We start from the raw sequence: 25,577 nt of genomic DNA, 5'->3' as shown, positions 1-25,577 counted from the left end.
AGGTTTTCAGTGGTAACCATTCTATTACTTAGCCCTTTATAGAATGTTTAAATTTTGGCTGTGTATTTTTTCTTTTCCTTAAATTTCCAAAACAGTATCTTTTTCTCTAATTACTCGTCTTTCTGTAGCCGCCTGTCTTTACGGATGCAATGACTTCTTATAAGAAAATAGACATTTATTTTGATAATTCATGGATTTTCTCAGGGCTTGGTAATGAAGAGAATAGTAAAGTGATTACTTGCCATTTTTATGAATGAAGGACTGAACTGACTTGTATAAGTTCCTGAGAAGGATGTCTTGTTCAGGGCTATTCATCCAAAAGGCCACTTCCCTGCATTTGGAGTGAGGATCTATAATAAGTGTGTGTCCCAGTTTAGGCTGATGTCCTTTCAGGTGGGAAGCAGAAGATTTGACCCTAGATGCTGAAGCTGCCTTTCCTGCATCTCTGCTCAGTTTAGGGACCATTTCCTAGCCTGTAAGCTGAGCTCATGCTCACTGAACTTGTTTTGTGTGTAGTTATGCTTGTGGTTGTGGGGCGATGTTGATCCAGCTGTTATACAGCCAGTCCCTCAGTCAGATCACCCCCATTCCCTCTTCCATGCTGGGAGCTTCTACGGGGCTCCCTTGGGAAGGCCGGCCACACATCCCCTGAGTCTTTGTTATTCATGTTCTGGACTCTGCTCTCCTGGTTTGCTTGCTAATACAATTCTGTATATTTTCTATTTTTTCAGAGATGAAAACTTTCTCTTCTTTGCTGGTGGGGTTTCTTTCTTCCCTTTTGTCTCCCTGATTGTCATTTCAAGGTGATTTTAGTAGTGGGAGGAGGCTAACACTTCTGCCTGTGCGCTATTCTGAACCAGGGTCCTCTGACTGTCCCTCCCCTCCCCAACCTCTGCAGCATCTCACTCCACACTGTCCCTCCCGTCCTGTGCAACAGGTGCTCCTCACCCATGTGTGCCATCATGAAATCCTCCTGCCCCTTAGTGCTGCCAGCTCCCTGGTTCTGAGCTTCCCATACTGCCCCCACAGCCTCCTCCCTTCTGTCCCCCTCCCCAGTATTTCCATCACTAAGCCCCACTCCTCAGTCTAGTGAAGAAACCAGTGGGAAACCTTTCCAAGTTGATTTCTTATCCACCTCTCCTCTGCCACCTTCCTCTTCCACCCTCCTCTCCTTCTCTCCTTCCTCTGCAGAACCTGCATCCCTTGTTTCTCCCTGTAGGGACAGATCTGCCTTGAGACCTGGCACAGACTCTCGGGGTCACACTTGCCAACTTTGTAGACTTAGGGTCACAGTCAGGCCCCACAAATGTCCTCCTGGAACCCACTGCCATCCTAGGGAAAGGGTTGTCAGGTCTGGAAGAGGCCTTATGAAGTGGAAGGCATTCCATTTTATGGTTTCTAAGGTGAATATCCCCCAGATTTAAAGGACTATGCCCTGGCTTCTGATCTCTGAATGCTGTTACGTCTGGGGCAGGTAGTGTGGGGTGCAGAGACCTTCAGTTGCCCACGAGTGTGGTAGACTTGTGAATGCCCCTGGGATCAAGAAGATCAGTATGGAAGGTCAGTTCCTTTGTTGTTGGGGTCAGAGCACTTGCCTTGCCCTGTCTGTTGATATCTGCCCTGTGCTCCCTTCAGAGCACCCCCAACTGCCTTCATGGCAGGCCTCGCCTTCCCTCCTTTGTTTGTCTGTATTCTCCTGAGGGTCACAACTGGAACTGGCCTGAGAGGGTCTGGGACAGAGCTGTCTCCCCCTGCTCTGTCCTCCACACTGTCCCTTGAAGCTGCTGAGGGGTGGGGTGGGGGTGGGGGTGACCTGGGGAAGGGGGCTTGTTCACAGACACCCGACCCTGCACAGACAGCACCCCCTCAGCTGCCAGAAATTCCTGGGTAGGGGAGAAGTGGCTAGGCCTTCCCCAGCTTGCTCTGGCCCTAATCAAGATCTCCCTGGACAAAGACCTGGCCCCCACCTCCTCTGCATCAGTGGCACTCTGGACTCTTCCTCTTGTTCAAGGGTTCAAGGCCTTGGGTTCAGAATGCCTTTTCCCACTTGTCCTACCTCATTGCAAAATGGGATACAGTCATGAGACGTTAACTAATCATTGGGTGATTTCTTTCCAGTCTGCGGTTAGAGGAGAGAATGGAAACATTGAACTTTGTTGGCACATTGAAGAGTTAGCCTCGGGGAGCCTTGGAGGGGCCTGGCAGGAACTTCACTGTGCAGAAGCGCAGGGTCAGACAACAGGTACCGAGGTCCAGATGAGCAACCAGGCTTAAGTCCTGCCTGTTCTGCCCCGTTGAAACCTTGAGGCCCAGCATACCTGGAGCAGCAAGCAGCCAGAAGCCAGAGCCCCAGATTCCCCAGCCTCAGATCTGCTCTTATCCTCCCGGCCAGCAAGATGGGAGAACCCCCGAGAGGCACAAAGAGAAAAGAACCAAGAAAGTGATCAAACCTGGACAAACCTGAACCTCTTAAATAGCAGTGATCTCACGTGTGTCTGCTCTTGTGGGATGTGAGACATGAGTATTGAGGGGTAGAGTTGTCGCATTTAAAGTTGGTGGGAAATGCCTTTTTCATTTGATTGCAAAAGCTTCCCAGAGTGAGTCATTGTGGAAGGAATGAAGAAGGAGGCGGTGTGATGCACAGTCAGAAAAGCTAGAGAAACTTCTCTCTCACTGAGCCCTGCTAGATTGAAGAACAAGATGAACAGAAAGATGCAGAACAACCCCGTGGAGAGCCCATTGGCCTGTGAGGCGGAGAGGGACGATTCACGTTCTGTCTTGCTGGTCACACCTCCAGAAACTGCGGAATGAGCTGGCATGGTCCGTGCAACTGAGTACTTGTTCAACAAAGAGGGCCTATTAGAGCCCTAAAATCCCCAGCTGTGGCAGATTTTTAATAATATTGCAAACAAAATAATGTCTGCTTTATTCAAAGCATGGGCATTTTTCACTGCTGCTAGACCAACCCCATAAGTTACTCTTCTGAGATGGGATTGATTTGTTTGGAGACTCTTGCACTTAGAAGACATCAAATTCAAAAATAATTTTAAAATTAAAAATTTGAATTAATTTTTTATTTACAGAAACGTAGAGCAGAGAGTACCTGTACATTTCCACCCAACTTTCCATAATGTTAACATCTTGGGTGTGTGTGTGTGTGTTAATGGCTCAGTTGTGCCCAACTCTTTGGGACCCCATGGACTGCAGCCCACTAGGCTCCTCTGTTGATGGGGATTCTTCAGGCAAGATACTGCAGTGGGTGAAGTGAAGTGAAGTGAAGTCGCTCAGTCGTGTCCGACTCTTTGCGACCCCATGGACTGTAACCTACCAGGCTCCTCTATCCATAGGATTTTCCAGGCAATAGCACTGGAGTGGATTGCCATTTCCTTTGCCAGCGGATCTTCCCGACCCAGGGATCGAACCCAGGTCTCCCGCATTGTAGACAGACGCTTTACCGTCTGAGCCACCAGGGAGCAGTGGGTAGCTATTCCCTTCTCTAGTTTTTCCCAACCCAGGGATCAAACCCAGGTCTCGCACATTGTAGGCAGTTTCTTTACCATCTGAGCCACCAGGGAAGCCCAGCTTCTGACATGACTACATCAGAATGATCAAAATGAACACTGAGCCAGCCAACAACAGGAAATCCACACTGCTCTAATTCTATTTCCTACGCTACAGACCTTATGGGAACTTTACCAGTTGTTTCCACTAATGTCCACTGGGGTCCTATTCAGGGGCCCACATTATATTTTGTTATTTTTCTTTGACCTTCTCCAATCTATTAGTTTCTAAACCTCTCCTTGACTTTCCTGACTTAAATCCTTTTGAAGAGTACTTGATATTTGTACAGTGACCTTCAGCTTGGACTTGTCTCGTGATTGTTTACTCACGATTAGCATGAGGTTTTGCATTTTTGGCAATAACACCACAGAAGTGCTGTTCCGTCCTCAGTGCATCCTGCTGGGGCTCCTGGTGTCAAGATGTCCCATTCCTGGCAATTTTAACCTTGTTCACTGGATTTCTTCTCTATAAGGTTCTTTATCTTTGTAGTTAAGAAATGCCTTGGAGGACATTTGTACATTGAAAAGTTTCTATGTTTAAAATTAACAAATATCTGAGTTAATGCATATAAAGCACTTAAAGCCTGGTGTGCAGTAAGTGCTTAATGAAGATAGCTGGGTTTTTCATCATCACTATTATTGCTGCCTCTGTCCCAGGTCTATCCCTGGTTTTCCTCTGGTCTTGGCTACCTTTACTGTTCCCTTCATTATCCTCTGCATCCCCTGCCGATCCAACCCACACTGGTTACTTCCTCACACTGGGGCTGGCTCTCAAAATATCTGTGGCAGGGAAGAGCTAGCAGTGTCTTGGCTCACGGGGTTGGGGTGATGCAAGAGCCTCTTGTTACTCCAGGGCAAGGGGAAAGCCTTACTAACAGGAAAGTGTATCTCTCTTTATGGGATGTGCTTACAGAACTTATGGAATGTTCTATAATATGTGCTTATAGAAGTGGCCTTGGCTGGGGGCTGCTCAGCTGGCCCATGTCCCTCATGGTAGAGGTCTTGGCCAGGACCTGAAGATCCACGGTCACACTCCTTGTGGACCTGGAGGGACAGGATATGGAGGGCCCACCTGGCAGAGGCTTGAAATAGGAGTGAAAGTGAAAAGTGAAAGTGAAGTCGCTCAGTCGTGTCCGACTCTTTGCAACCCTGTGGACTGTAGCCCACCAGGTTCCTCCATCCATGGAATTCTCCAGGCAAGAATACTGGAGTGGGTTGCCATTTCCTTCTCCAGGGGAATCTTCCTGACCCAGGGATTGAACCCAGGTCTCCCACATTGCAGGCAGACGCTTTACCCTCTGAGCCATCAGGGAAGCCCAAAATAGGAGTGAGCTAGAAGTAAATTCCTTCAAAGAAGTCAGTGAAGTTTACTCCAGTAAGGCAGTGGGTTGCTGCACTGAGCCATCTTCAAGGGTCATCCCAGAGTGGACGGTCTGGTCAGGGGTGGAGGGAGCCCTGAGCAACCCTCCCTTCCTGCATGGGACAAGGATGCCCAAGTAAAGCAATGCTGGTTCCCACTGCATGAAAGCAGGGGGTCCTTGGCCAAGGTCAGGAGATGCCAATGTGCTCAAGGTTGCCTGCTACAAAGTGCTGTCCCAGAAGTTCTTTGTCCTAACACACAGAGCTTTGTTTACAGAATGGCTTTCCTTGGCAGTCTTCTGGACCTCCCAGACTCTTCCCCTACTTTAGTCCCCACTTGAACTCTATTTTGATGCAGAGATGAAGTTTCCATGTTTGAGAATAGCTGCCATGTGGAGGATGTTGTAACTACTGTTTTTGTCTGTAGCACGCTTTCCTCCATTCTCCTCTTTTTGGAGCCAGGCTGAGCCCCAGGACTGGAGTGTTGAGCACATGGCCAATCAGGTCCCGTGGGCATCCTCCCTGGACTGGGAGAATCTTCTTCATGGCTAGTGGAGTTGCCTGGCTGGCTCCCTGACTCCCCTGGAATCTTTCCATCAGTAGAGGAAAAGGGTAAGGGAGACTTGTGTGAAGCAGGAAGATGTGTGGAGGGAGTGATGGTGACACCCGGGAGACTTTGAGCCACGGGTCTCACCCACCACTGGCTTCCCTGGCTCTGCGAGCCAGTGCATTCCCTTTCCTCTCAAGCTCACTGGAGTTGGGTTTCATGGTCAAGGTTGATAACGATGAAGGCTAGTTCCTTCCCTGAGTTCTAGGTTGAGTCCAGCTGTGGATGCCTCCAGGTGCTTACTCCAAGGCAAGTCCATGCCTCCCAATGGCAAGTCGATGGCTCCCAGGAGGCAGCTGGGGGTGGGAGTTGATGTCCTTGTCTTAGGCCAAAGAATCTGGGTGAAAAAATTTAGGAATCAGGCAGTGGGGAATAGGAAGTAATCTTTCTTTTCTCCCAGGATGTGTTCAGCATCAGTCTGGAGATCCCTGGATGAGACAGTTTATAACTTCTCTTTCAGGGTCAAGTTTAACAGCTCAGTTTTTAAGTGAGAGGTCTGGTGACATGTGAAGAGCCAGAAAAATAAAAGGGAGAGATGTGTGTGAGCAAGCATGTGTGTTTGCATGTGTAAAATTGAGTTCCTTGTGAGAAGATGCTAGTGGGCTGGGAGAAGATTGAGGAGGGGGAGGTGCTTACTGCCTCTACAACCAGGGCGTGGGATGCAGGTCCCCTGTCGGGCTCTCAGTCAACGGAGGGAGACCCTGGCAGCTCTATAGGGGTTAGCAAGCAGCTGGGTCCAGCTGGGAGGAGAAGGTGGATGGGTGCTCGTTAGGAAGTTCTGTGCTCCAAGCTGCACGGGGCTTTCCGGGACTGAGTGAGCAGAGTCTCAGCTGCTGAGGTTGGAATAATCGATTGTTCCAATCGATGTGATCATTCTTGAAAGCATGCTTGGTGTTGTCAGATGTGGGGAGGTGAGACCTCCAGGTCTTGCTGGAGGGAGTGTTAGGAGTCTGGTTTTGTGGGGAGCACTCTGGCTGCAGGGAGGGAAGTTCGGTGCGTCTGTGGGATATGATACTTTGAGCCCATTGAGTGGGATGTAATCCATTGAGCCATGGATCCATTGATCCTCCATTGAGTCCTGGTTTCCTCCTTCATTTTGCAGATGAGGAAAGTGAGGCTTAAGAAGTTATGTCAACCCAAGTTCGGGACCCAGAACTTATGCCTGGGGTATCTGACTTCAAAGTGTAAGGGCTTTACTGTGCTGTGAGACTGTCTCCCTGGGCCTTCCAGAGGAGCATGTGTAAGGCTATCACTGTCCCCAGCAAATGCCACCAGCGCTGTGACACCCCTGTCTAGGTCCCCAGCCTGGAGGAGCTTCTCTTTACCCTTTGAACTTTAACGCCTCTGTCCAGAGGTTCCCTCTCGTCAGCCTCTGTGCTCAGGTTTGTGGTCTGAGGGTCTGACACAGCCCCACCCTGGTCTCCCGCTGTGCAGGTACTGGGGCTCTACTTGAAGACCCATAGTGATTGTTGATGAAGATGTGTTAGTTGAGGAGAAAACTGAGGCTCATAGAGCATGTGACCTTTTCATTTCAAATAGGTAGTTAAAAGGCCACACAGGTTAGTGACTGCCTGGGGCTTAGAGGTGATGGAACGGGGAACCGGGCAGTGACTATTAAGGAGTATACGATTTCTTTAGATGAAAACCATCAAATTCATTGTGGTGATGGTTGCACAACTCAGTGAATATACTAAAACCACTGAATTGCACACTTCAGAAAGGTGAAATGTGTGGCATGTGAGTTATATCACAATAGCATTGCTGCTAAAAAAAATTAAATTTTACCAAATCTAAGGGGGAAAAAAAGGTAAGGTTCCCCCCCCCCCAAAAAAAAATGGTTCCAAATCTTGCACAGAAACAGAGCAAATCAGTTGATTCAGACTGTTTCCCTAATACTAGTATCGGACACGTTAGACTCTATGATTGTTACTGCCTATTAGGTGTATCCTTTTAATGCTTCCTGCCCACTTGTCCACTGGGCTCTTAACACCTATGCATGCTTAGTCACACCTAAACTCTTTGCGACTCTAGGCAAGAATACTGAACTGGGTTGCCATTTCCTCCTCCAGGGGATCTTCCTGATCCATGGATTGAACCCACATCTCCAGCTGCTCCTAAACTGCAGGCGGGTTCATTACCACTGAGCCACTGGGGAGAAGGAAATGGCAACCCACTCCAGTATTCTTGCCTGAAAAATGCCAGAGACAGAGGAGTCTGGTGGGCTACAGTCCAATGGGTCTCTAAGAATCATACATGACTGAGTGGTGTGAGCATGCGAACGCACCCCAGTTGTCCATACACTCCTTCCCGATTCTGCAGACCAAGGCCTAAGACTTTTTCTGATCCTGAAATTCTATAATTCTGCTTTCATGAGGCCATGAGGTCCCTGTCTTTCCATGAGCTGGTTGCTTGGAATCAGGGGTACAGTCAGGGCAAAGGCCGTCGGCCTCTGGGCTCAGTCGCTTTGCTGACCTCGTGTCCTTCCTCCTGTTAGACTAGGTGCTCACCCAGGAGGAGGCTGGCGCTGGCTTGTTTGTCCAGGAGTCTCGAGCGCCGGCCGTCCCGTTCCTCCCCTTTACTGACTTTGGAGAACTGGTTTCTTTGTCTGCACGTTGTCTCCCATACACACCCACAGGACAGAGGTGTGTCCATCCTAATTGCCTCTGAACCTGCACATAACTGCAGTTCAAGAGGCGGATGCTGGATGAATGAATATGCAAACTAATATTTGCTGAAGGAAGACGTATGTGAGTGCATAGGTAATAGTTTCAGATTCCCAAGTGTTTATCCTAAGTTTTTTTTTTTACTACCCAGATTGATTGATTTGAGTTCAGTCTTTGTTCTCTTCCCCTTAGTTTTCTAGTGAAAGTAAGTACAAAGCTTTATGAGGCAGATCTCTGTTGTGTTTACTTGTGTATCTTGTCTATAATAGGAGCTTAATAGAGTCGTCGAATAAATGAAGAGATGAACAGGTAATATTTGTTGAAGGAGGAAAAGGTAACGAGACAAGCAAAAAGTCTCCAGAGAGGAAAGGAAGAAAGAATAGGGAAGTGTTTATTCCACACAGTCGCTAACTTTTTTTTTTTTAAGTTGAAATATAGTCGATTGACAATGTTGTGTTAGTGTTTGGTGTATAGCAAAGTGATTCAGTTATACATACACACACACACACACACACACACACACACACACACACATATTGGGCTTCCTTGGTGGCTCAGATAGTAAAAAATCCACCTGCAATGTGGGAGACCTGGGTTTGATCCCAGGGTTGGGAAGATCCCCTGGAGGAGGGCATGACAACCCACTCCAGTATTCTTGCCTGAAGAATCCCCATGGACGGACGAACCTGGTAGGCTACAGTCCATGGGGTCACAAAGAGTTGGACCCAACTGAGTGACTAACCACACACAGCACATATACATACATAATGTACACACATATATATACTTTTATTCTTTTTCATATTCTTTTCCATTGTGGATTATTACACAATACTGAATATAGTTCCCTATACTGTAAGTAGGACTTTGATGTTTATTTTAATGTATAGGAGAGTTTGTCTCTGCCAATCCTAAATTCCTAATTTATCACCCCACCCTCTTTCCCCTTTAGAAATTATGAATTTGTTTTCTATCTCTGTGAGCCTGTTACTGTTTTACCAAAAAGTTTATTTGCATCGTATTTTAAATTCCACATTATAAGTGCTGTCTTGTGGTATTTGCCTTTCTCTTTCCACACAGTTGCTGACTCTTCATTTTTTATTTTATTTGGGAGGGGGTGGCACTTGACTTTTCCCCAGTTTTGTTGAGATATAATTGACATAGTGAAAGTCGCTCAGTCGTGTCTGACTCTTTGTGACCCCATGGACTGTATAGTCCATGGAATTCTCCAGGTCAGAATACTGGAGTGTGGGTACCTTTCCCTTCTCCAGGGGATCTTCCCAACGCAGGGATCAAGTCCACGTCTCCCACATTGCAGGCGGATTCTTTACCAGCTAAGCCACAAGGGAAGCCCAAGAACACTGGAGTGGGTAGCCTATGCCTTCCCCAGTGGATCTTTCAGACCCAGGAATTGAACCAGAGTCTCCTGTGCAGGCAGATTCTTTACCAACTGAGCTATCAGGGAAGCCCCATAGTTAACATACAGCCCCATATAAATTTAAGGTGTACAGCATAATGATTTGATTTACATACATCATGAAATGATTACTACAACAAGTTTACTGACTATTCATCACCTCATATATACAAAAAAGAAAAGAAAAAGAAAAAAATATTTTTCCTTGTGATGAAAACTCTTAGAATTTACTCTCTTAAAAATTTTCGGTGCACGGGGATGACCCAGAGGGATGTTGTGGGGAGGGAGGTGGGAGGAGGGTTCATGTTTGGGATCGCATGTACACCTGTGGTGGATTCATGTCAATGTATGGCAAAACCAATACAGTATTGTAAAGTAAAATAAAGTAAAAATAAAAATTAAAAAAAATTTTTTCATATATAACATAGAGCAGTTAATTATAAAAATTATGTTGTACATTATACCCCTCGTACTTATTTATCTTATAACTGGAAGTTTATACCTTTTGACCACCTCATCCAGCTCCCTTTTTCCCCACCCCCTACCTCTGGTAACCACAGATTCGATCCCTTTTTCTGAGTTTATTTGTGTCTTTGTTTTTTGAAGTATAATTGAACTAGAACACTATATTTGTTCCTGATGCACAACATAGTAATTGGCTGTTTCTATACATTACGTAAATCTAGTTACCATCTTTCACCATATAAAGATATTACATCATCATATGAACTGTATTCCTACACTAGACATTTCATGACTCATTCTCTTTTTAGTTTGAAGTTTGTGCTTCTTATCTGTCCACTGTCTCACCTATTTCACTCGTTCCCCCACTCCTTTCCCCCTGGCTAACTCTTTATTGTGTCCTCTCCATCTGTCCTATTTTGGCCCCTTGAAAGTGAAATGTTAGTTGTTCAATCCTGAGTCTTTGCAACCACATGGACTTCAGCCCACCAGGGTCCTCTGTCCATGGAATTCTCCAAGCAAGAATACTGGAGTGGGTTGCCATTCCTTTCTCCAGGGGATCTTCTTGACCCAGGGATCGAACCCAGGTCTCCCACATTGCAGTCGGATTCTTTACCATCCCACCTGAGCCACCAGGGAAGCCCATCCTGGCCCCTTCCATGGACTCAAGCTGCCTGCACAAGGATAACCTGAAGATAATAAACACCTGGCCGTAGGTGCCAGTCGCTTACCTTGACTACCTGTATCACTTCTTGTCCAGTCTTCCAGCTCCCATTTGCCTCAGCTCTTAGCTTTGATATCTGTCCCAGTCCTGCATTTAATGACTCATTTTGAGACCTGAATCTTAGCCTGGGGCATTTGACTGGGGTCTGGCATTCAGTCTCCAACCCTGCCTATGGTCACAGTGGATGAGACACTTCTAATTTTTGCCCCAGCCTGTAGGCCAACCAGCCATGTTGTGTCCTGTCCAGTGTCCCTGTCAGTGGAGGGAGATAGAAAATTATTCTAGAGACCAGCTGCTTCTTGGGGCCTCCAAGTGTCTGAACTTAGTGACTTGCTTCTAACTAATAGACTGTGACAAAGATATGGAGATGTCACTTTCATGATTAGATTATAAATGATTTCCTGTTAGCAAACCTTCCTTTCAATAGCTTTTCTTTTTTTAAAGGAAAGATGTATTTTAAAATTATTTATTAATTTTTGACTGCAGTGGGTCTTTCTGGCCTCACTAGAGATTTCTCTAGTTGCAGCGAGTTGGGGGTACTCTCCAGTTGCATGCAGTCTGTGGGTTTCTCTTGTTGCAGAGCATGGGCTCTAGGGCACGTGGGTTCAGGAGCTACAGCAAGTGGGCTGAGTCGTTGTGGCCCTCAGGCTTAGTTGTCCCTTGGCATGTAGGATCTTCCAATACCATCAAACCCATGTTCCCTGCATTGGCAGGTAGATTCTTAACCACTGGACCACTAGGGATGTCCTCCTTTTGGTAGTTTTAATGGAACAAGTTGTGTTGGAAAGGCCTATGTGGCAAAAAACTGAGAGTGGCCTGTCTGCCAACTGGGAAATGGAGCCATTAGTCTAAAAACCCTCACGGAAGTGAATCCTGCCAACAACTACATGCATGGGCTTAGAACTGGCTCCTTCCCCAGTTGAGCCTCCATATAAGACTACAGACCCCAGGCCAACACATTATGGTTGCAGCCTTGATTCCTCTCCCTCAGTAACTCTAAGATAATAAGTGTATGTGAAAGCACTAAGTTTTGGTGTAATTTGTTATTCTACAGGTGATAACTGTGTTTGTGTTTTGTTTTATGCTCTCCACCAAGAGATACATTTACTAGGAAGCTAGTGAAATTTGAGTTTGTGGGCTCCTCACTTGCACAGCCCTGGGATTGCTGCTAGCCATGTGTTCACACAGTCATGTTTTTGTAAAGTTTAGGAAGTATTTTAACAGCAGTCAGTTAGGGCTGGGGCTTCTTCCTGCTTCAGCCTTCCTCTTGAGCCTGGCTGTGTGGCTATAAGTGAGGACGTTTTGAGGACTGACTAAGGGAAATTTGATTTGAAGATACATTTTGTGAGACTTGGGGATGTCCATGCATGTGACTTGCAGTCCCTTCTGTGTCAAGCCATGTTGCTGGCAAGGTTTCACAGGCTGGTGCTTGGCAGAGTTAGGATTCAATCTGAGGTTCATCTCATGGATTTAATGCTAGACTAGGTTGATTTTCATATTCTCAGTGGTTCATCAATGACTTGATTTCTTAAAGGCATGAGAATCTGCCTTCAGATACTTGCTATATTTGACACTATTCTCTACCTTCCAACCTGGTCTAACAGCCTGGTCTTATCACTCGTTGACATCATCCCTGATCCCTTTGCATGATCCATGGAACTTCTCTTTGCTGGGCCTGCCTGTGCTCATACTTCTCCCTCAGCCTGAACTGACCTCTCCTAAACACACCTATATAGTCTTCTAAGTTTTGGCTGTCTTGCTATGAAAAACTGACATTAACATGAAACTCATATTGAGCCTCTATGAAGATATTGATAGCAAAATGGATGATGAATGTAGTCAATTCCAAACATAAAATGAGTCACTGAACAAGAAAACTTGAAAGTCCCTGGAATTAGTTTAGCTCCTATATAAAAGGAACTTGATAATTTTCCCCACATTTGGGAAAAAAATCGAACTATATACATAGCATTATGGAGAGACTTTTGTAAACTATCAATATAAAGCAAGTTTTCATCAAACATGCTAAGAAAGACTGACTGAGTTATCCTTCTGTTCTCTCTATAAAAAATCATTTCACAAAATTATTATTCTGTGACGTATGATCAGAGTGTACAGACCAAAAAATACAGGGAAAATGTACGATAGAGGTGTCTCAGGCAATTTATAAAAGTATGTAATTTGGGGGGATGTTATGATCCTTTTATTTCTAAGCTATATACAATTTTTAAATTCGTTGAAATTTTCTTATTTCAAGAAATTGTGTGTGTGTGTATTTGATGTTTTGTGTTCTCTCTTTTAAGATGGTCACAAAATTGCAGCAGCTTCAGGGTTTAGAAAGTTTGGCTCTGCTCCTGTTCCCATCAAGTAGGACAGAGAATTTCTTGATGGAAAGATTGAAATTATTTCTTTCTACTCTCCCTGCTCTGAGTCCAACTGTATCTTACGTATCCTTAGAAGGGCAATATATATATATATTTTTCTAAATTTAATTCAACTAAAAGTGCTTTGGTTTTGAGAAGAGCAGGCAAAAGGAACGGGTGATGAAAGGGATCTTCTGTCTGTAAGGTGATCAGGTAGAGTAGGAAAGAGGGAAGTTCCCTTTAAACGGAGAAGATGGCAGAATCAGAATCTCAGGTGGAAGTTGTACCAGAGACACTTCAGTTAATTGTGAGAAGTACCTTTCTAATAGTTGACCATATGTTGAGGACCCTACCTGGCCAGGCAAGATGGACTCCATGACACCTGAAGTCTCCTCTTTCAACACCTGGATGCTGAGGGTGGCAGTTCAGGCCTGACTAGAGGAGCTGGTACCTGGAGATTGGACTTGGCCTTGGGGCAGGGTGGACTCTGGGGCACAGATCCTATTGTAAGTCTAGTCCAGCAGGTAGACCTCTGGGCCCAAGAATGGTGTCAAGAAGACCTTGTTAGGAGTGGTGGAGGAATATTTGGAGCTTTGGAATAGGAGACTGGTGAGAGGAGGGCTGAGCAGGTTAGTGTGACAGATGTTGGGCTCTAAGCAAATCAGAAGCCCAGCCTGGGGGAGGGGATAGTGCTGAAGGAAACAAGGTCAAATGCCAGACTTTGGGAGAATCAGATGGAATCCCCTGGTTCAAGACCAGCTTGCAGGCCTGACTTGTGGTCTCATTGGCAATTCAAGTCAGCTATATGAGCAAGTAACCACAGTGAAATATCTCACGTCATTTAAATACAGCTAAAAATTCTAAAATCTCATTTACCTGTTGATGTTCTCTGCAGTTCTCTCTTCCTTAGCATAAGGGCAGCTACTTGAGACCATCAGAAACAATAGACTGAAGAGAAAGGTAGTGTCCTTAATCTGATCTTTTTGATGATGCTGCCTCTCAAGCTTTTCATATTGTCTGAGAAATATCAAAAGGAAGCTCTTGAGAAAGGCTTGAGGCCTCAGTCATTTCCTGTCAGTCCCAATATAGATTGCAGATCACAGGCTGAGAAAGTCTCTTTTAGCAGGGCTGTATGCCTTAACATCTCAAAAGATGATCTGCTAAACAAAAACAGTATCAATCTGTTGTAGGTTTATACATATGTAAGAGTAAAATGCATGAAAACCATTGCATAAAGCCTGGAAACAGAGAGAAAAGAGTGTACTATTGTAAAGTTTTTATATGATACGTGAAATGATATAATGTCACTTGACGGTAGCTTGTGATAAGTTAAAGATATAAACCCTGGGTCAGGAAGATCCCCTGGAGTAGGAAATGGCAACTATGAAATTAAAAGATGCTTGCTCCTTGGAGAAAAGCTGTGACAAACCAAGAGAGTGTATTAAAGCAGAGACATCACTTTGCTGACAAAGGTCCATATAGTCAAAGCTATGGTTTTTCCAGTAATCATGTACGAATGTGAGAGTTGAACCATAATGGAGGTTGAATGCCGAAGAATTGATGCTTTCAAATTGTGGTGCTGGAGAAGACTCTTGAGAGTCCCTTGGACAGCAAGGAGATCAGACCAGTCTGTCCTAAAGGAAATCAACCCTGAATATTCATTGGAAGGACTGATGCTGAACCTCGAATACTTTGGCCACTTGATATGAAGGGCAGATTCATTGGAAAGGGCCCTGATACTGGGGAAGATTAAGGGCAGGAGTAGAGGACGAAAGAGGATGAGATGGTTGGATGACATCATCGACTCAATGGACTTGAGTTTGAGCAAACTCCAGGAGATAGAGAAGGACAGGGAAAACTGGCCTGCTGCAGTCCATGGGGTTGCAGAGTCAGACATGACTGCACGACTGATCAACAACAAGGAAATGGCAACCCACTCCAATGTTCTTGCCTGAATAATCTCATGCATGGAGGAGCCTGGCGGGCTGCAGTTCATAGAACTGCACAGAGTTGGACATGACTGAGCAACGGAGCATGTACTCATGCACTATAAACCCTAAAGTAACCATTAAAGAAACAGAATTATAGCTAATAAGCCAATAAAGAAGGCAAAATGGAATAATAAAATATGCTCAATTAATTTACAGCAAGGCAGAAAAAGAAGAAAAAGGAAACAATAGAAAACAAATAGCAAGATGATAGACTTAAAGCCTAATTATGTCAATAATCACATTAAATGAAAATGGTCTCAGTCAGTTCAGTTCAGTTCAGTCGCTCAGTCATGTCCCCATGGACTGCAGCACACCAGGCCCCCTGTCTATCACCAACTCCCAGAGTTTACTCAAACTCATGTCCATTGAGTCAGTGATGCCATCCAACCATCTCATCCTCTCTTGTCCCCTTCTCCTCCTGTCTTCAATCTTTCCCAGCATGAGGGTCTTTTCAAATGAGTCAGCTCTTCACATCAGGTGGCCAAAGTATTGGAGTTTCAGCTTCAGCATCAGTCCTTCCAATGAATATTCAGGACCGATTTCCTTTAAGAGAAAATGGTCTAAACACACCCAATTGAAAGATAAAGGATGTCAGATTGATTTTCAAAGATTCAACTTTATCAGTTCAATCTTACCAGATTATCAAGATTGAACTATATGCTGCCTTGTATGAAACACACTTAAATGTCTAGGTAATAAGGTAAAAGTAAAAATGAATGGAAAAAATATACACGCATGCACTAAAGAAAGCTGGAGTGGCTATATTAATATTAGACAAAGTTGATTTCATAGAAATAAAGTCACTTCATGATGACAAAGGGGTCAATTCATCAAGAAGATATAAAAATTCTAAATATTTATGTACTTGACAGATCTTTAAAATACATGAAGCAAAAGCAGGTAAAACAGCAAAGAGAGACAGACAAATCCACAATTATGGTTGGAAGTTTCAGTACTCTCCCTTCAATAATTGATGGGACAAGAAGATCCAACCTACTCCAGTATTCTTGCCTGAAAAATCCCATGGACAGAGGAACTTGGCAGGCTACAGTTCATGAGGTCACAAAGAGTCAGATACAACTGAGCGACTAAGCGTACGTACAAAGATAGAACATTATTAAGGATATAGATGATTTGAACAACATTATCAACCAATTTTATGTAAAACATTCTGCTCAATAACAGCAGAACATACATTTTCAAGTGATAATGTCATATTTATCAACATAGACCATATTCTAGGCCATGAAGAAAGTCTCAGATTTTACAAGATTAAAATCATACTAGGTATCAAGATTTCCTTGGTGGTCCAGTGACTAAGACTCCAACTTCTTAATGCAGGGGACCTGGGTTCAATCCCTGGTCGGGGAACTAGATCCCACATGTCGCAACTAAGAGTTCGCATGCCGGAAATAAAGATTCCACTTGCCACAACTGAAAAAGGATCCTGCCTGTCACAAGGAAGATCGAAGATCATACATGCGGCAACTAAAACCTGGTGCAGCCAAATAAATATTTTTTAAAAATACTAGGTATCTTCACTGGCCATAATGGTATTAAATTGGAAATCAATATCAGACCTCTGGAAAACCCCCAGTACTTAATAGCACACTTCTAAATAAGACATAGGTAATAGAAGAAATCAAAAGGGACATTAGAAAGTCTTTGAACTGGATGAAAATGAAAACGTGGCCTATCAGAATGTGTGGGCCACTGTGAAAGCAGCGCTCTGGGAGGGCAGTATCTGGAGCCCTAAATGCTCATTTCAGAAAAAAAGGTCTCAGGTCAGTGACCCCAGCTTCCACAGTAAGAAACTGGAAAAGGGAGACTAAGCCGGAATGACTAACAGAAAGGAAATGATGAAGATCAATGCAGAAATTAATGAAACAGAAAATAAGAGAGAAAACTAATGAGCCAAAACCTGGTTATTTAAGAAGATCAATACAATTGATAAACATCCTACCAGGCCATAAGGAAAATAAAGCATAAATTACCAATCAGAAATGAAAGAGATAACATCACTAGATTCCACAGATATTAGCAGGAACATAGAAAACATTACGAACAAGTTTATGCCAACAAGTTTGACAACTCAGATGAAAAGGACAAATTCCTGGAAAGACCCAAACTACAAAAGTTCTCTCGAGAAAAAAAATAGACAACCCTAAAAGCTCTCTAAAGAAATGGCATTTGTAGTTAAAAACCTTTTCCACAAAGAAAGATTCAGGGCTGAATGGCTTTACTGGTAAATTCTACCAAACATTTAAGGAAGAAATAATATTGGTTCCACATAAACTCTTCAAGGAAATTGAAGAGGAAGGCGCATTTTCCATTTCATTTTGTAAGGTTAGCATTGTTCTAATATCAAAACTGGGCAGACACTGCAAGAAAACCACAGACCACTATTTATCATAATCATTGGTACAAAAATTCTAAACAAAATTTTAACAAATTGAAATCCAACAGTATCTGAAAAGGATAATTACAACCAGGTAGGGTTTATCCAAGCATTGCAATATTAATTTAACATTTGAAAAATGAGTCAATTTAAGTCACCATATTAACAAATTCAAGCAAAAGAGCTATATGATTATCTTAATAGTGTTGACTGAAAAAAATGCACAACCCGGAAGTTAAGAGTTATGTTTTATTTGGTGGACAAAATTGAGGACTTAAGTTTAGGACACAGCATCTCAGATATTTCAGAGAGACTGCTCCGAAGAAGCGAGGGGGAGAGCCAGGATATATTGGATTTTTTGCAACAGAAGACCATATAATTGGAACATCAAAAGATTATTGTTAATTAAAGAAAACCAGAGGGACTTCCCTAGTAGTCCAGTGGTTAGAACTCCAAATTTCTACTGCAGGGCGTGTGGGTTCAGTCCCTGGTCAGGAGAACTATGATCCCACAGGCCCTGGAGTGAGGCTAAAAAAGAAGGGAAAGAAACCCCAAAACCAGATATCTTAAGGACTTTAGTGCTTTTCTATGTATGGAAAAATGCAAGCATCTGGACTCACTGAAATCATTCCTTTGATATTCACCTGAGCTATCTGGGGCCAGTATCCTGTGCTTTCTCCTCAGGTGCACCATCAGGTGGCATAGGGGGGTGGCTGCAGCGGTTGGCTGTGGATGGTGGGCATCTGGTTTCTACCTGAGTTCTTTTAGGGCAGTGGCTTGATGGCTGCAAACCACCTTTGTTTACTGATGTGGCAGTAAATATTTTAGTTTGCAATAGATAATCTTTCAAGGCAAAAATATTTAATTAATAAAGATGACAAGAGAGACAAAACTTTGAGGTCTAGGGCCCTGGGTTATAACCACACCTTTCCATGCAGAATCAGTCCCAGTGCTTCCCCAGATCCCACACAGGGCAAATCCTTACATGCATTGTCTGTCCCTGGGAACTTGGGGAGGGACCTATGGTTGTTTAAGATAAGTAGAGACTGGTGGGCCGTTCCCCATCCTTATTGCTAAGAGGTTTAAGGTATTTAGGAATTCCAGGAACCAAGAAACTTTTGGATAATGTGTTCACCACTGTGAAAGATTCACTCTAAGGTACAGAGGATTTTCAGACCATACGTAGGCAACAGCACAGAGGCGTACACATCCACACCCTAGAACAACAACAAAATGGTATTTCTCCTAAGGGAACAAGCTCTGAAGAAATTTGACTCTGCAAAAGCAGAGACATCCTTTTACATTATGATAAGTAATTTATCACCGACATTTCCTGCTTAGCATTTGCATAACGTTAATGATTGAGGCAGGTGGTTTTCCAAGAAAAAGGGGAGATTCCAAGTCTACTTATTGCGGATAGAAAGCTATTCCCAACTTTGAAATCCCAGCTTTTAGATCTTTGTTTTTCTGTCTTCTCCCAAGCTCTGGGTGGCCTCCCCCAGCAGTCTCTGAAAGAAGGCAGCTCCTCCCACGCTCTTAGCTGGGTCTGGGAACCCAGCCCAAGGCCTTGGCAGAAGAAACTTTGTTAGCCCTCAGCACCTGCTCCAGAGTTCTCTCCTGCCTTCCCTCAGGGCTGCAGGGTCTCCTTTACTCCAGAATAATCCTTTAAGGAGATGCCTTTGATGAGATTTGGGTGCTTGGGCTCAATGGTAGTTTGTAGGACCAAGGTAGAACTCATCCATCTGCTGGGTGTGGCCTGTGCTAGGAACTGAGAACCACAGGAAATGAACAAGGTAGAACAAGGTGTCACTCACTCCACAAGATACTTATTCATTGCAAAGCAAGGTAGGTATCTGCTGATCAGGACTCAGCCTTGCATTCCAAACTAGTCACCAAGATTGGGACACCTGACATTTGCATTCTGGCAGATTCTCTGAAATCTAAAGCAGCACCTGTGAGACAGTTTTACCAAAAATGGCTTAACCAAGTCACTCAACCTATATTCAACAGGAAACAGAGGTGATAAAGGAACAGGTTAAACTGTATCATTCACACAGAGACAGGGGGGCATTCTGTAGGACACATGACCTTTCAAAAAGTCAGTGTCACATGTAATAAAACAATGAAGATCATTCTATATTAAAAGAAGCTAAAGAACCGAATGCAAGGTATAAACCTTGGTTAGATCCTAGTTGGAAAAAATGAAACAAAACCTAACCGTGAAAGGCAGGTTGAGGGACAATTGGGGAAAATTCGAATTTGAACTGGATGTTAGATGATGTTAGGAAATCACTATTATTTATTTTTATTATTACCAAATTTTCTTTAAAATTTTAAAAATTGGAGTATAATTACTTTATACTGTTGTGTTGGTTTCTGGCAAACAACAATGGGAATCAGTCATAATTATATAGGTATCCCCTCCCTATTATTACTGATAATATTATTATGGTTATACAGGCAAATGTCCTTATTTTTAGGAGGTGCATGATGAAATAATTAGTGATAGAATGTTTTGATGTGCAATTTATTTTCAAATTATTCAGCCCCTCCAAAAAAGGGCCAAAATGTTAGCAACTGATTTCATTCTATTATCCATTTCAACCGATAGGTTGATAATTTCAATAAAAATTTTTGAAAAAAAAAGGAACTAGAGTATTGCTCCTCTCAACGTTTCCTCTTATTCCTCATGTACTAAGTTTTGGGGTGTTTTATGTATTTGTTGTCATGACTGCTAGCAAGAATAGCTCTTGGAGCACCCAAGGGGCGGCATCTGGAGTTGGTGCTCCACGGAAGACTGGGTAACAGTTCTCTGCTTTGGCTGATTCTACCATTAACTGGGTAGTATGGGCGGGGACAGACACCTTTTTCTAATACTCTTCTAGGTTTTGAGCTGGGCCTCTGCTAAAAAAGACAGGTTAACAGGAGAAACAGAAGTTTCTTAACATGTATCTCATATATATAGGAAGAGTAAGTCAGGAAAGAGTAACTCAAAGAGATAGCTAGAACTTGAGCATAAATACCATCTTAAGCTAAAACAGAGGAATAAAACTGTGGAGGAAGCAAATTATGGGGAAGTGGCCAGGAAAGGTAAGTAAATAAGGGTAAGGTTTTTCATGCAGATTCGAGTCTGTGCCTTCTTCACAGATAAGTGTCCTGTGATCTATGTCTACCCTCTTTCCTGGCGGGTGCCCTCTTCCTCTTTATGGAGAGGAAGACACCTGTACGAATGGAGAGAGTTCCTTTATAGACATTAATTTCTCTTATGAAAGGGCAACTTCTACTCTGTTTTCAGTGCGTCTCTTCTGTCTGCTTTTTCTCAAAGTAATCCTTAAACCACAGAGGCATAATTTGGGGTGGCATGTTGTAGTCTCTTGAGAAAACTTTATTAGCCTTTGCCCTGCTTCATTCCATACTCCAAGGCCAAATTAGCCTGTTACTCCAGGTGTGTCTTGACGTCCTACTTTTGCATTCCAGTCCCCTATAATGAAAAGGACATCTTTTGGGGGTGTTAATTCTAAAAGGTCTTGTAGGTCTTCATAGAACCGTTCAACGTCAGCTTCTTCAGCATTACTGGTTGGGACATAGGCTTGGATCACTGTAATATTGACAGTGTAATATTGACAGTGTAATATTGAATGGTTTGCCTTGGAAATGTACAGAGATCATTCTGTCATTTTTGAGATTGTATCCAAGTACTGCATTTTGGACTCTTTTGTTGACCATGATGGCTACTCCATTTCTTCTAAGGGATTCCTGTCCACATTAGTAGATATAATGGTCATCTGAGTTAAATTCACCCATTCCAATCCATTTTAGTTCACTGATTCCTAGAATGTCAACGTTTACTCTTGCCATCTCCTGTTTGACCACTTCCAATTTGCCTTGATTCATGGACCTGACATTCCAGGTTCCTATGCAATATTGCTCTTTACAGCATCGGACCTTGCTTCTATCACCAGTCACATCCACAACTGGGTATTATTTTTGCTTTGGCTCCATCCCTTCATTCTTTCTGGAGTTATTTCTCCACTGATCTCCAGTAGCATATTGGGCACCTAGTGACCTGGGGAGTACCTCTTTCAGTATCCTATCATTTTGCTTTTTCATATTGTTCATGGGGTTCTCAAGGCAAGAATACTGAAGTGGTTTGCCTATCCCTTCTCCAGTGGACCACATTCTGTCATACCTCTCCACCATGACCTGTCCATTTTGGGTGGCCCCACACGGCATGGCTTAGTTTCATTGAGTTAGGCAAGCCTGTGGTCCGTGTGATCAGATTGGCTATTTTCTGTGATTATGGTTTCATTGTGTCTGCCCTCTGATGCCCTCTCACAACACCTACCGTCTTACTTGGATTTCTCTTACCTTGGATGTGGGGTATCTCCTCATGGCTGCCCCTCCTGACCTTGAACGTGGAGTAGCTCCTCTTGGCCCTCCTGCACCTGCACAGCCACCACTCCTTGGACGTGGGGTTGCTTCTCTTGGCCACCTCCCCTGACCTCGGGCATGCGGTAGCTCATCTAGACTCTACACATGGATGTCACCAGATGGTCAACACCAAAATCAGATTAATTATATTCTTTGCAGCCAAAAATGGAGAAGCTCTATACAGTCAGCAAAAATAAGACCGGGAGCTGACTGTGACTCAGATCGTGAACTCCTTATTGCCAAATTCAGACTTAAATTGAAGAAAGTGGGGAAAACCACTAGCCCATTCAGGTATGACCTAAATCAAATCCCTTATGATTATACAGTGGAAGTGAGAAATAGCTTTAAGGGACTAGATCTGATAGACAGAGTGCCTGATGAACTATGGACCGAGGTTCGTGGCATTGTACAGGACACAGGGATCAAGACCATCCCCATGGAAAAGAAATGCAAAGAAGCAAAATAACTGTCTGAAGAGGCCTTACAAATAGCTGTGAAAAGAAGAGAAGCGAAAAGCAAAGGAGAAAAGGAAAGATATAAGCATCTGAATGCAGAGTTCCAAAGAATAGCAAGGAGAAATAAGAAAGCCTTCCTCAGTGATCAATGCAAAGAAATAGAGGAAAACAACAGAATGGGAAAGACTAGACATCTCTTCAAGAAAATTAAGATACCAAGGGAACACTTCATGCAAAGATGGGCTCGATAAAGGACAGAAATGGTATGGACCTAACAGAAGCAGAAGATATTAAGAAGAGGTGGCAAGAATACACAGAAGAACTGTACAAAAAAGATCTTCATGACCCAGATAATCACGATGGTGTGATCACTCACCTAGAGCCAGACATCCTGGAATGTGAAGTCAAGTGGGCCTTAGAAAGCATCACTACGAACAAAGCTAGTGGAGGTGATGGAATTCCAGTTGAGCTGTTTCAAATCCTGAAAGATGATGCTGTGAAAGTGCTGCACTCAGTATGCCAGCAAATTTGGAAAACTCATCAGTGGCCACAGGAGTGGAAAAAGGTCAGTTTGCATTCCAATCCCAAAGAAAGGCAATGCCAAAGAATGCTCAAACTACCGCACAATTGCACTCATCTCACATGCTAGTAAAATAATGCTCAAAATTCTCCAAGCCAGGCTTCAGCAGTACGTGAACTGTGAACTTCCAGATGTTCATCTGGTTTTAGAAAACACAGAGGAACCAGAGATCAAATTGCCAACATCCGCTGGATCATGGAAAAAGCAAGAGAGTTCCAGAAAAACATCTATTTCTGCTTTGTTGACTGTGCCAAAGCCTTTGACTGTGTGGATCACAATAAACTGTGGAAAATTCTGAAAGAGATGGGATACCAGAGCACCTAACCTGCCTCTTTGAGAAACCTATATGCAGGTCAGGAAGCAGCAGTTAGAACTGGACATGGAACAACAGACTGGTTCCAAATAGGAAAAGGAGTACGTCAAGGCTGTATATTGTCACCCTGCTTATTTAACTTATATGCAGAGCACATCATGTGAAATGCTGGACTGGAAGAAGCACAAGCTGGAATCAAGATTGCCGGGAGAAATATCAATAACCTCAGATATGCAGATGACACCACCCTTATGGCAGAAAGTGAAGAGGAACTAAAGAGTCTCTTAATGAAAGTGAAAGAGGAGAGTGAAAAAGTTGGCTTAAGGCTCAACATTCAGAAAACTAAGATCATGGCATCTGGTCCTATCACTTCTTGGGAACTAGATGGGGAAACAGTGGAAACAGTGTCAGACTTCATTTTTGGGGGCTCCAAAATCACTGCAGATGGTGACTGCAGCCATGAAATTAAAAGACACTTACTCCTTGGAAGGAAAGTTATGACCAAGCTAGATAGCATATTCAAAATCAGAGACATTACTTTGCCAACAAAGGTCCATCTAGTCAATGCTATGGTTTTTCCAGTGGTCATGTATGGTTGTGAGAGTTGGACTGTGAAGAAAGCTGAGCACTGAAGAATTGATGCTTTTGAACTGTGGTGTTGGAGAGGACTCTTGAGAATCCCTTGGACTGCAAGGAGATCCAACCAGTCCATTCTGAAGGAGATCAGTCCTGGGTGTTCATTAGAAAGACTGATGTTGAAGCTGAAACTCCAATACTTTGGCCACCTCATGTGAAGAGTTGACTCATTGGAAAAGACCCTGATGTTGGGAGGGATTGAGGTCAGGAGGAAAAGGGGACGACAGAGGATGAGATGGCTGGATGGTATCACCGACTCAATGGACATGAGTTTGGGTGAACTCTGGGAGTTGGTGATGGACAGGGAGGCCTGGTGTGCTGCGATTCATAGGGTCGCAAAGAGTCGGACACGACTGAGCGACTGAACTGAACTGTTGCAGTCTCTTACTGTGGCCCCTGCTCTGTACCCCAGTCAGCTCCCCTATGACTCAGTAGTCACTGTGTTCAAGCTTTATAAACATGAAATTATTAAAAACATGCCAACAAACATGGAAGTGATTCTTCAGACCTGCCTTCAGAGAGTTAATAATCTACTTGAGAGATATAGGTCTTTCATCAACTCCCTGTAAAACAAAGAGGAAGAGTATCAGAATCATGACAAGAGTTTCTAAAAGGAGCCATCAATCTTGTTGGAGCATTTGGGAGGGACTCGGAAATGGCACCCCACACCAGTACTCTTGCCTGGAAAATCCCATGGACAGAGAAGCCTGGTAGACCACAGTCCATGGGATCGCAAAGAGTCAGACACGACTGAGTGACTTCACTTTCACTTTCACAAAAGGCAGCTTTTGATCCCACCTTGAAGGATTTTAATAAGGAGAATGTATTGCATGCTTGGATGGAAGATGAAAGTGAGCAAAGATCCACAAATTACTAAAAGCACCAGTTAGTGTTGGAAAACCATGTTGTCAAGTGCCTGCTTTGGAAGTGGAGAGGTCAAGAGTTTTGTAATTATTGGTGTGATTGAACAGTTTTCCCCGTGTTCATGGTCTGTTCATCTATTGACATTTTATATGTTTGGTCTTGGACTTAGAACTCGTCCTTAGATCTTAGCCCTAGAGCTTGATGTTCTTCCATTTCTGTGAATCACATAAAGGCTTTCCTTTCATTATCTTGGAAAGAAAATGCTCGCATAGTAGAGGTACAGAATCTTCTTTGATTTTCGAACCTCCTGATGGCTATGTGGACATTTAACCATCCTATGCTTATTTGATTCAAGATAATTTGAAAAGAGGGGCTTCCTTGGTGACTCAGTGGTAAAGAAACCACCTGCCAGTGCAGGAGACGTGGGTTTGATCCCTGGGTCGGGAAGATCCCTTGGAACAGGGCAGGGTAACCTACTCCAGTATTCTTGCCTGGGAAAATCCCATGAGCAGAGGAGCCTGGCAGCTACAGTCCATGGAGTGACAGAAGAGTTGGACATGACTTAGCGACTAAACAACAACAACAACAATTTGAAAAGAAGAGAAGAAATTCTTGAGCCACAAAACCCAAATCACGGTTTCTCAAATTTGCTCCAGATGGGGCAGGAGGTTATGAATTACAGCAATGTGTAAAAGATGTTATATGAAGTTGTTATTTTTTCATTAAAAAGTTATTTTTGTTACTAACTGGAGAT

The sequence above is a fragment of the Ovis aries genome, chromosome 3 (assembly GCF_016772045.2).
Source record: "Ovis aries strain OAR_USU_Benz2616 breed Rambouillet chromosome 3, ARS-UI_Ramb_v3.0, whole genome shotgun sequence".
Lineage (NCBI taxonomy): Eukaryota > Metazoa > Chordata > Mammalia > Artiodactyla > Bovidae > Ovis > Ovis aries.
Note: the sequence above shows the minus strand (reverse complement) of the source record.